The 12,396-nt window shown below is 41.3% G+C and overlaps 1 long non-coding RNA gene across 1 annotated transcript; it reads left to right on the forward strand.

The window, feature by feature from the left end:
- The first annotated feature begins 1,377 nt into the window (after nucleotides 1-1,377).
- Nucleotides 1,378-10,716, forward strand: LOC119524987. Its single transcript, XR_005214905.1, has 3 exons — nucleotides 1,378-1,413; nucleotides 2,302-2,377; nucleotides 10,599-10,716. It is a non-coding gene; the product is annotated as an uncharacterized LOC119524987 (long non-coding RNA).
- Nucleotides 10,717-12,396: the final 1,680 nt, after the last annotated feature.

The raw sequence follows: 12,396 nt of genomic DNA on the forward strand, positions 1-12,396 counted from the left end.
AGAATATAGAAAGTAAAGAAGGTGCTAGGGGAGTGGACTACTGAGAAACAGCTGACTTGGGGCTTCTTAGGAAGGTTTTAGGGAGGTTCAAGAAGAGGAAAGTGTAAGAGATTCAGCTTCCATCAAAAGATCTGAAAAAAATTTAGTGACTTTTCTGATATGAAGACTGGAGTAATTAACAGGGAAGGTCACAGGGGAGAAGGAGGAATGGAGAGGAGGAGGAGAGAGACCCTAGAATTACAAGGAAATCTTGAATCAGAGATAGGAAGGGTGAGGAGGGTGGTCTGTGCTTTAGATGACTGGAGGGGAAGCTGAAAGGGACATTGGGCAGGAGGCAGAGGGGAGGGCAGGTGCACTGGGGATTTGCCCCTTGTTGTTTCTATTTCTGTGTTCAGAGGAAGAGGAGCCCTGCAGCCACTTCCCCCTGCAGCTGTCCTCTCTAGAAGGCTTCACACACGGAGGGTGAGTTTTTCTTTTATCAAAACACATTTCTCTGTTAGACACTTCTCTCAGTTTCTTGTCTGACTTAATATTTTATTCCATTCTCATGGACTTGTTATTTTGAAAATATGTATTACAGGGGCATTTTTTAGAAATGAAGACTCTCAGGCCCCACTCCAGGGCCACTGAGTCAGAATCCACATTTCGCCGTTTCCAGTTGGTTCCTGGGCACATTATACTATGAGCAGCCTTGGTCTCACGCATGCCCTGGTGGGCATGGTTGGGGATTGCTTCTCACACCTCAGACTATTCAGCATCCAGCCCACCCATTTGGCAAAATAACTTTCTGTTTCCCATCCTGTGTGGTGTACCCCAGGGATAATGAGCTCCTGGCTTCCTGTGACTAATATTGCATTTCCCTGTGACCCCACAAAATGCACAGTAATTAGCAGGAGGGTTTTAATAACAACAAGATGATCACTGTTTATTTGTATAGTAAAAAATTTGAATTGGTCAAATGCTATAGTGATAATAGCACTTACAATCAAAATAATATTAAGCAATTCCTAAATAACTGTGTACTTTTTAAAACACAGGAAATTAGTTATAATAATCTTAAATCTTAAATAACAAAATAAGTGTGTAAAAGGTGTAACAAGCATACTGTCTGATGATAATTTTGAAATAACTGAGATCGAACACTAAAGCAATGCACACCAATAATTAATGTATTTATATTACTTTATTGGGAAGAACCATTTCTAAAATAATTTTGTATTTTTTGATGTTTGTTTTATGCAATGAACTGCATTGCTTGTTTCAAAATGCAACATAAAAAAAGTCAGATATGTATAAAATGAGGGTCTCTTCCCTTTGCTCCAAGTCAGCCAAGTGCGATGTTGGAGGACGCTCCTTTCCGTTCCTGTTCCGTGTGGATTTCAATATCGTTGGATTCTGACATTGTTAGACCAGGTGATGCTAAATCATTGATGGATATTCTCAACTTTATGGCTCAAAAGAGATAGGAGTCAATTCAGACCCTTCCCTTCATCTTTCTCTCTATAGATGAACAAAAATTAAGCAGCCCTGAGAGCTGTGGTTCTGATCACGTGATCATATTTACATCCAGGCTCAGCCCAGAGCAGGTGTCTGTCTTGCTTCCCCATGTGGGTGTCTGCTGAGCTCCACTGTAAACCGGCCGGCAGTGGTGCTCGGCCTCCTCCTCAGGCTGGGCCCTGACAGGGTGAGGGCAGCTTTGCCCTGAGGAAGGAGACTGAGAATGAGCCCAGGGTCTATGGGTGTTTGTTGCTTGTGTCATAAATCAGGGTCCTGGGGGCCTGGCCAGTCTTCTGGAACCAATAGGGTTTTAATAATAACAAGGTGGGAACATGGTCAGTGAGGGCTCCTGAGTCACCACAGCCTGAGAATTGGCTCCTGAAATGAAAAAGACACTTGTGAACCATCAGAAAAGAAAGCAGAGGTTTCTATTCAAAGGCTGGTCTCTGAAACCTCCATGAACCTGTACAGTGAGTGAGGAGGGGGAGGGGAGTCCAGGTTGTGCAGATGCTCCCAGGACCCTCTAGACCCACATCTGGGGATGGGCCCTCTGAGGGCTCTTTTATCTCCTCCTCAGCTCCCTGGGGGGAAGGTTGTGTGCTTGCAATCTGCACAGTGAGCCCCTTACCACCCAATTCTGGGCCCTCAGCCTTGAAATCATCTCCACTGTCTGGGGGAGGCCTGCAGTGTCTGGGAGCTCTGGGTTAGTCCCCTGGGGGGAAACAGGTGCTGGAACATTTTACATGGGCCAGTGAACTGGACTCCAGGGGCCCTTACATTTGAATGATTTGCATCTCCTTCTAGGAGCTGGGAAGACCCACAGTGCCCCCTGGTGGCTGCCTTGGCCTGAGTGTGTTTCATTGAACAAATAGCTGTTTTGGTGAGTTTCCTATTCAATTTTATTGAGATACATTCACATATACCATACAATCATCCAAAGTGTACAATCAGTTTTCACATTAGCATCATAAGGCTGTTCATTCATCACCCCAATCTATTTTTTGAACATTATCCTTGTACCAGAAAAAGTAAAAATAAGAATAAAAAAATAAAAGTAAAAAAAAACACCTAAATTGTCCCCCCCACACTATTTCTCCTTTAAATTTTTGCCACCGTTTTTCTACTCATCCATCCATACGCTGGATAAAGGAGGGTGTGATCCACAAGACTTTCACAATCACATTGTCACCACTTGTAAGCTACATTGTTTTACAACCATTTTCAAGCTTCAAGGCTACTGAGTTGTAGTTTGATAGTTTCAGGTATTTACTACTAGCTATTCCAATTCTTTAAAACCTAAAAAGAGTTATCTATATTGTGTATAAGAGTGCCCACAAGAGTGACCTCTTGACTCCATTTGGAATCTCTCAGCCACTGAAACATTATTTCATTTCATTTCACATCCCTCTTTCGGTCAAGAAGATTTTCTCCATCCCATGATGCTGGGTCTAGATTCCTCCCCAGGAGTCATATTCCATGTTTCCAGGGAGACTTACACCCCTGGGTGTCAGATCCCACATGGGGAGAGGGAGAATGATTTCATCTGCCAAGTTGGCTTAGCTAGAGAGAGAGGGCCACATCTAAGCAACAAAGAGGAATTCAGGGGAAACACTTAGGCACAATTATAAGTAGGCCAAGCCTCTCCTTTGCAGTAACAGGCTTCTTAAGGTCAAGTCCCATGATAGAGAGTTCATCACATCAAACCATCAGTCCTCAATGTTTGTGAGAACAACAGTAACCATCCAGGGGAGGAAGCCGAACACCTTTTCATTCCCTCCCAGTTTCTCAGGTGTTCTCTGCATAATTTTTTCATTTTTTAAAAATTAACTTTATCAAAAAATTAAAAATAACAGAGAATAAAAAACCTTTCAAACAAAACCAAAACAAAGGAATAAGAGAAAAACAAATAACCTAAATGACATTACTTCCATAATGTTCCTACTCTATCAAAAGAAAATATACAGACTATAACCCAGCAAAGGAATAAGAAAAACAGAAAACATGATAGCTACATTTCTGTGAACTTGTTCCTACCATACCCACCAGAAATTAAAAATCTTAGTCATTCCTGAGCATTCCCAGAATGTTAAATTTACCCATGATAACTTATCTGTTCTTATTAGGTTACCACTCTCCCTTCACTATTTGTTATATATTGCTAGGTTGCCTACATTATACATTATAAACCATTTATTTTACATTTTTCAGTGTTCACATTAGTGGTAACATATAATATTTCTCTTTTTGTGCCTGGCTTATTTCACTCAGCATTATGTCTTCAAGGCTCATCCATGCTGTCATATGTTTCATGACATCATTCTTTCTTACTGCTGCATAGTGTTCCATTGTGTGTATATACAACATTTTTTAATCTACTCATCTGTTGAAGGACATTTGGGTTGTTTCCATGTCTTGGCAGTTGTGAATACTGCTGCTATGAATGTTGGCCTGCAATATCTTTTCATGTCACTGCTTTCAGATCTTCTGGGTATATACCGAGAAATGTGATTGCTGGATAGAAAGAAAACTCTATATCTAGTTTTCTAAGAAACTGCCAGACTGTCTTCCAGAGTGGCTGAACCACCAACAATGAATAAGAGTTCAAATTTCTCCACATCCTCTCCAGCATTTGTAGTTACCTGATTGTTTAATGGCAGCCATTCTAATTGGTGTGAGATGGTATCTCATTGTGGTCTTAATTTGCATCTCCCTAATAGCTAGTGAGGCTGAACATTCTTTCATGTTTTTGGCCATTTGTATTTCCTCTTCAAAAAATTGTCTGTTCATATCTTCTGCCCATTTTATAATTGGGCTGTCTGTGCTATTGTCATTGAGTTGTAGGACTTCTTTATACATGTAAGGTATCAGTGTTTTGTCAGAGACATGGTTTCCAAATATTTTTCCCATTGAGTTGGCTGCCTCTTCACCTTTTTGACAATTCCTTTGAGGTACAGACACCTCTAAGTTTGAGGAGTTCCCATTTATCTCTGTTTTCTTTTGTTGCTTGTGCTTTGGATGTAACGTCTAGGAAGTGACCACCTAATACAAGGTCTTGCAGATGTTTCCCTACATTATCTTCTAGGAGTTTTATGGTACTGTCTCTTATGTTGAGGTTTTTAACCCATTTTGAGTTAATTTTTGTGTACAGTGTGAGGTAGGAGTTCTCCTTCATTTTTTTGGATGTGGATACCCAACTCTCCCAGCCCCATTTGTTGAAAAGACATGTTATGTCTCAGTTCAGTGACTTTGGGGGCCTTGTCAAAGATCAGTCGGCCATAGATCCAGGGGTCTATCTCTGAATTCTCAATTCATTTCCTTTGATCAGTATGTCCATTTTTGTGTCAGTACCATGCTGTTTCAACTACTGTGGCTTTATAATAGGCTTCAAAGTCAGGGAGTGGAAGTCCTCCCACTTTGTTTTCTTTTTTAAAATGTTTTTAGCAATTTGAGGCATATTCCCTTTCCAAATAAATTTGATAACTAGCTTTTCCAAGTCTGTGAAGTAGGTTGTTGGAATTTTGATAAGGATTGCATTGAATCTGTAGATGAGTTCAGGTAGAATTGTCATTTTAATGATATTTAACCTTTCTATCCATAAACAAGGAATATTTTTCCAACTTTTAAGGTCCCTTTCTATTTCTTTTAATAAAATTATGTAGTTTTCTTTATATAGGTCTTTTACATCTTTGGTTAAGTTTACCCTAGGTACCTGATTTTTTTAGTTGCTATTTAAAATGGAATCTTTTTCTTGAGTGTCTCTTCAGTTAGGTGATTTCTAGTGTATAGGAAAATTACTGACTTATGTACATTAATCTTGTATCCTGCTACTTTGTTAAATTTGTTTATTAGCTGTAGTAGCTGTGTCATTGATTTCTCAGGGTTTTCCAGATATAAGATCATATCACCTGCAAATAATGACAGTTTTACTTCTTCTTTTCCAATTTGGATGCCTTTTATTTCTTTGTCTTGCCGGATTTCCCTGGCTAGCACTTCCAGCACAATGTTGAATAACAGTGGTGACAGCGGGCATCCTTGTCTTGTTCCTGATCTTAGAGGGAAGGCTTTCAGTCTCTTGCCATTTAGTACTATGCTGGCTATGGGTTTTTCATATATGCTCTTTATCGTATTGAGGAAGTTTCCTTCAATTCCTATGTTTTGAAGTGTTTTTATCAAGAAAGGATGTTGGATTTTGTTGAATGCTTTTTCAGCATCTATTGAGATGATCATTTGATTTTCCCTTTTGATTTTTTAATGTGTTGATTGATTTTCTTATGTTGAACAATCCTTGCATGCCTGGTATGAACCCCACTTGGTCATGGTGTATAATTTTATTAATGTGTCTTTGGATTCAATTTCCAAGTATTTTATTGAGAATTTTTGCATCTATATTCATTAGGGAGATTGGCCTGTAGGTTTCCTTTCTTGTAGCATCTTTACCTCATTTGGGTATTAGAGTAATGTTAGCTTCATGAAATATATTAGGTAGTATTCCACTTTCTTCAATGTTTTGAAAGAGTTTACATAAGATTGGTGTCAGTTCTTTTTGGAAAGTTTGCTAGAATTCCCCTGTGAAGCCATCTGGACCTGGGCATTTACTTGTGGGAAGTTTTTTTTGACTGATTGGATCTCTTTTCTGTGATTGGTTGGTTGAGGTCTTCTATTGTTTCTCTGCTCAGTCTGGCTTGTTCATGTGTTTCCAGGAAATTGTCCATCTCCTCTACATTATCTAGTTTGTTGGCATTCAGTTATTCATAGTATCCTCTTACATATTTTTTAAATTTCTTCAGGATCCACAGTAATGTCACATCTCATTCATCATTTTGTTATTTGGGTCTTCTCTCTTTAATTTTGTCAGTCTAGCTAGGGGTTCGTCAATCTTGTTGCTCTTAAAGAACCAAGTTTTGGTGTTATTTATGCTCTTGTTTTTTTGTTCTCTATGTCATTTATTTCTGCTTTCATCCTTGATATTTCTTTTCTTCTACTTGCTTTAGAATTGGTTTGCTGTTCATTTTCTAGCTTCTTCATTTGCTCCATTAGTTCTTTGATTTTAGCTCTTTCTTCCTTTTTGATGTATGCATTTAGTTCTATAAGTTTCCCCCTCAGTACCACTTTTGCTGTGTCCCATAGGTTTTGATATGTTGGGTTCTCATGTTCATTCATCTCTATATATTTAGCAATTTCTCTTGCTATTTCTTCTTTAACCTTCTGATTGTTTTGGAGTGTTTTTTTTTAACCTCCAGGTATTTGTGAATTTTCTAAGTCTCTGATGGTTATTGACTTCTAATTGTATTCCATTGTGGTCAGAGAATGTGCTTTGAATAATTTCAGTTTTTTTTTAATTATTGAGGCTTGTTTATGTCACTGCATATGATCTATTCTGGAGAAAGTTCCATGAGCACTAGAGAAGAATGTGTATCCTGGTGATTTGGGATGTAATATCCTATATATGTCTGTTAAATTAATTTATCAGATGTTTAGGTTTTCAATTTCCTTATTGGTCTTCTGTCTGATTGATATATCTAGAGGAGAGAGTGATGTGTTGAAATCTCCTACAGTTATTGCTTCCTTTAGTTTTGCCAGTGTTTGTCTCATGTATTTTGTGGCACCTTGATTGGGTACATAAACATTTATGATTGTTATTTCTTCTGTCTGTTTATCTGTCTATAGGAGAGAGTGATGTTGAAGTCTCCCACAATTATTGTGGAAACATCAATTGCTTTCTTTAGTTTTGGCAGTGTTTGTCTCTTGTATTTCATGGCACCTCGATTGGGTGCATAAATATTTATGGTTGTTATTCCTTCTTGTTGAATGGCCCTTTTTATTAGTATGTAGTAGCCTTCTTTGTCTCTCATAACATCCTTGCATTTAAAGTCTATTTTATCTGAGATTAATATTGCTACTCCTGCTTTCTTTTGGCTGTTGCTTGCATGAAATATTTTTTCCATCCTTTCACTTTCAATTTCTTTGTGTTGAGAAGTTTCAATTTGATACAAGAGGAGAGGAAGAGTCAAGTCCATTTTTTTTTGCACTCATGAAAAACCACCTTTAGGAGTTCTTATAGTTCCTGAGTGTTACCAGCTGTAGAAAAGTCACATGACTGGAACCCACTTTCCTGCAGCAGTGTTTTCCCAGCAAAAGTGGAGCTTCCAACACTTTCACCCTTTCAATCCTCATGAAGAGGTGGCTGGCCTCAGACTCCCAATCCCCCTTCTGCCTCACCCCCTCTCCCTGACATTACACCTGAAGGTGCCGGTCACAGCAGAACAGGAAGGACAACTCTGTGCCTGGACTTTCGCCCAGGCCTGCATCCTCACTCAACTCTTCACACCTTAGTGCCTCGATGTGGGAACACAGGGCACCCCAGCCCACCCTAGCACAGGGGATGGGGAGGGAGGGCAGGACTGTGCTCTGAACTCCAACAAGAGGCATCCTTGCTGTTGAAGGATCATCCATTTGCTGGGATGTCTTCAGTTCCTCTGGACCCAATAAAGAAGGCCAGGAAAGGGAGACATGCTTTCTGTTAAGGGAAAATATGCAGCTCCACATTCTCTGATTTTATCCCATATGGGTCACCTGGATTAGTTTTGGTGACATCCTTAGTTGACTTTTCTTTTAAATTAACTCTTTTTTTTTAAATTAACTATACCAAAAATATTTTAAAAACATTCAATAAAAAAACATTTCAAACAAACCATAACAAAGGAGTAAGAAAAAGACAACTAACTTAAAATAACTACTTTACTTCCTACATGTTCCTACTCTAGCCCCAGAAATAACCTAATATAACATTTTGTGAACTTGTTCCTGACATACACACCAGAATTAACAGAACGTAGTCATTCTGGGCATTCTCAGAATGTTAAATTACCCATGATAGCTTATCTGTACTATTGGGTTATCATTCCCCCTTCATTAATTGCTCTCTATTGCTAGTTCCCCTACATTCTACATTATAAACCATTTATTTACTTTTTCAGTGTTCACATTAGTGGTAGCATATAATATTTCTCTTTTTGTGCCTGGCTTATTTTGCTCAGCATTATGTAGTTGACTTTTCTTGTCTTTTTATTTTTCTGAGGCTTAAAAAATGAATGGGAAATTTAGAAATTGGTACAAGAACTCTTATGAGCCAGAAGCTTCTTCCAGGTAAAAACCATGTGTATGAGAATTATTTTGATAATAGGAATGAGTCATAGTCTGGGAGCCTGAGCAGGTGGGTTTTTGTCCCACTTGCCCATCTGCCCCTGTCACTGTGAGCAGCACTCCTGTGCCAGATGTGACAGTAATAGTCAGCCTCATCCTCAGAGCTTTCCATAGATATTCTAGGACATGCTCTGACCTCCAGGCCTCTCTCTTTATGGTGTTTAGGGAGAACTTTCATTTAGCCTGGGTCCCAAAGGACTAAATGTAGGGTTTAATCCATTCTTAGTATCAAGTCACACAGTCACCAATACCACCTGGCTCTACCACAGGTGACACCAATGCTCATCTTGAATGTGACAAGGCGAGTGCTTTTCCCTGCCCTGGCAGAGGGGTCAGACATGAAGCCCAATGTTCACATGAGAGGGGACAGCACTGTAAGAGAAGATTGTGGTGCTGGGCATATTTCCTATGTGGGGCAGCCTAGAAGGGGAAAGTGAATCTCAGCCTTGTAGAGGGGTCGGGAGGACCTCCCAGGGGAGAAGGGACAGGCAGGGCTGGAGCTGGGCTCAGCAGGTGCTGCTCCTGGAGGAGTAAAAAGAACAGTGCACAATACCTGGGGAAGAGTGGAGGAGTGGTGGGAGGGGGGAGCAGAGTGGAGGGCCCCACAAGGGGCTGGAGAGAGGGACCAGGGGATGGGCCTTGGTTACCACCCTGAGGACAGGTGCTTTATGTCTATTGGATTTGGGCAGATATTGATAATTTTAGTAAAGGGAAGTGGAATTGTCAGGCCCTGACCCACACATCCTTCATGCAGGGGAGGACAGGGGACAGGTCTGGGACAGATGGCATCAAGCAGGGACAACAGAGTTCTGAGGGGAAGGACACATCCCAGGGACATAGTGAGTTTCATTCTCCAGCTCCCAGCCCCAGGGCCAATGCGACCTGTAGTGCAAATGGCAGCAGGGAGCAATTGAGACCCTGAGCATTTTAGAAGACTAATTTCATGCAGTGGGATCTGCATCTCTCTTCTTTGTTCAAAACCAAGGGGGTGGTGAATTTGATGTGAACAGCCTCCTGCTGTTTCAAAACCATCTTCATTTAATTGAACAGAGGGTTGCCATTATGGTGATTGAGCTGTTAAACTTTTCCACAGGGACTTCTATAGTTAGAAATACTTTCATCAAAAAAGGAAACCTTATTTCTCCTCTTTATATATTTCAACCTTAAATTTTACCAAATAACATGCTTCCTAGTGTTTGATAAGGGGTGCACTGAGTAATTTGGAATTTAAAGAGGTGTGAGCATTTGTACCCTATAAGCTTTACTAATTGGCAAAACATGCATCTCAAATTGAGGCATAACCTGTTACAGCCCCTGGGTTCCATTTGATCCTTTCAGCTAGTGAATGAAAAATCCACCACTTCCAGCCCCCACAGGTACAGTTTTATCTTATTTTGCCTCCCAACCTCATCAGTGGAACTGAATTAAAATTTTCAGTTTTGCATTTTGAAGAATTCCATGGCTTAGGCCAGGGCCCACTGCTGGGGTATGTGCTGTGGGCCTGTGGGGGTGGCAGAGTATTGCCCCTGGGGCTGCCTTGGCATCTTTGAGTCAGGAAGGTGGCTCCACCTCACTGAGCGGACATGAATTGTCCTCATAGGCTGCTTTCTGGATTCCACAGAAAGTCAAGGCCACATAGAGACTAGCAGCAAATTCCTCTCAGATTCTGTGTGGTTTGAAGACTTTTCTTAAGTATTCAAATTATTTAGTGACAATCTGGTAGATAATTTCTGAATGGTGAATTTTTTATAAGAGTAAATGTAGATTCACATAAACAATGCAAGAGCCATAGGCCCCCCTGTTGGACCTGTGGTGTTGTCCCACTTCCCCACCTGCCTTGTCACTGTGAACAGCACTGCTGTGCCAGATCAGACAGTAATACTCAACATTCTCCTCAGGCTGCAGCCCAGGGATGAGCAAAAGGCCTGCATTGGCTGAGGCATCTTTGGATCCAAGAAGTGGCTGGGGACCTGGGAGCCCTGGTGCTTGTCTGAGCCTGTGTAGCAGCAGAGGAGGTATGGGGAGTGCTCCCTGGCTTCTGCTGGTAACAGTATCCACCAACACTGACACCACTGTTCAGGTTGATGGTGTCTGGCCATTGTTTCCAGAGATACATAGAGGGTGGGTGGCTGAGTCAGCACAAGCTGGGGGAGGGAACCTGCAAACACAGAAACACAGGGATCATGGGGCATGGCCCCAGAATGAACTTGCAGGGGTTGTGAGCCACAGGGCTGAAGCAGCCTGGGAGCTGCCCCAGGTCTGTCCCTACCTGTGCAGTGAGAGAGGAGCATGAGGAGGAGAGTCCAAGCCATGGTGGACACAGCCCCTGAGGCCCCCAGTGGGGCTGGGCTGCCCCAGGCTTGTCTTATCCCTCCCTTCTGCCCCCAGGGACAAGAAGGGGCTGTTCATGAAAATTCTATGCCCTCCCCTTCCTGGCTTTCTTAGACCCCACTTCATCACTGACTCAGGAGCCTGAGGGAACACAAGCCATCCTAGGAGCTTAGAAAGAGAAAGCTCAGGGTGGGACCCCAGGAGGATGATGGAGGATCCCCTATTGGGAACACCCAGGACCCTGCCCAGGAGCTTCTGCTAGGCCCTGAGAGCTCCAGCTGCTAAGTCTCCTCAGGAAGCCCAGCAGGCAGCTCAGCATCTGTCCCAGAACTTTCTTCCTCCAGAAAATTGTACCTATCCTTCAATGGTGAATGTATCCCTGTTTGAAACAAAGTACAGAGCCACAATTTAATGAATACTTATTTGTTCTCTGTAGCTTTTATAGTTTTGAAATATGGAGAAGATAGTAACCAAGAAGCAGACAATCCTGTGAACACATAAAACTTTAGAAGATATATAAAACCTTGAGAGAATGAGACTATGTAACTATCGGGGGCATTTAGGCCACTTCTCTGCAGAGGGATCATTAATGGGGTTTGGAAAGACAATTCATTCTTTAGAAAGAGGTACTGACATAGGAAAACATAGAATGTGGTGATGGATTACACTATGAAGTGTAATCACATGGAGATACCACAGACCAGGAATTCATATGGAATTGCAAGATTCCCCAGATATCCAAAACCATATTAATAAATGAGTAAGTTGTAGGACACACAATCACTGATTTAAAATATATTGCAAAACAACAATAATCTGAAGTGCTTGGCATTGTCCTAATGATGGAAATATATATTGACATGATGGAATTGAGTCTGTAATTTCATGCATGAGTCTATGGTCAATGATTTTTGAAAATGGTGCCAAGGCCATTTAGTGAGGAAGGAATAATCTCTTCAACTAATGGTGCTGGAGAAACAGGATTTCCACTTGCAAAAGAATGAAGTGGGATCCCCAGGCCTCCAGCAGACCCATTAAGCCACAGCCTTTCATAGTCACTTCACAAGCTCTCACTATCAGTTCTGATTCTGGGAGGCACATGTTACTGGAAGCTCTGACTTGTCCACCAAAGCCACAATGCACATAGGGTGGTTAAAAAACTGGTGGATTCATACTTCCATTCTGGATCTTACTTTTCCATCTCCTCCTCTTTTTGTATGAGATCTAATTCTTAGATCAAATCCCTCACTTGCTTACAGGTTTCCTGCTTACATGATTGATTCCCAAGTGATCAAATAATTAGTGCAGGAAGGTCCACTAGGGAACAGGATCTTAAGCCTGTGGAAGGCAACTTATTTAAAGCAT

The sequence above is a fragment of the Choloepus didactylus genome (assembly GCF_015220235.1).
Source record: "Choloepus didactylus isolate mChoDid1 chromosome 23 unlocalized genomic scaffold, mChoDid1.pri SUPER_23_unloc2, whole genome shotgun sequence".
In the NCBI taxonomy this organism is placed as follows: Eukaryota; Metazoa; Chordata; class Mammalia; order Pilosa; family Megalonychidae; genus Choloepus; species Choloepus didactylus.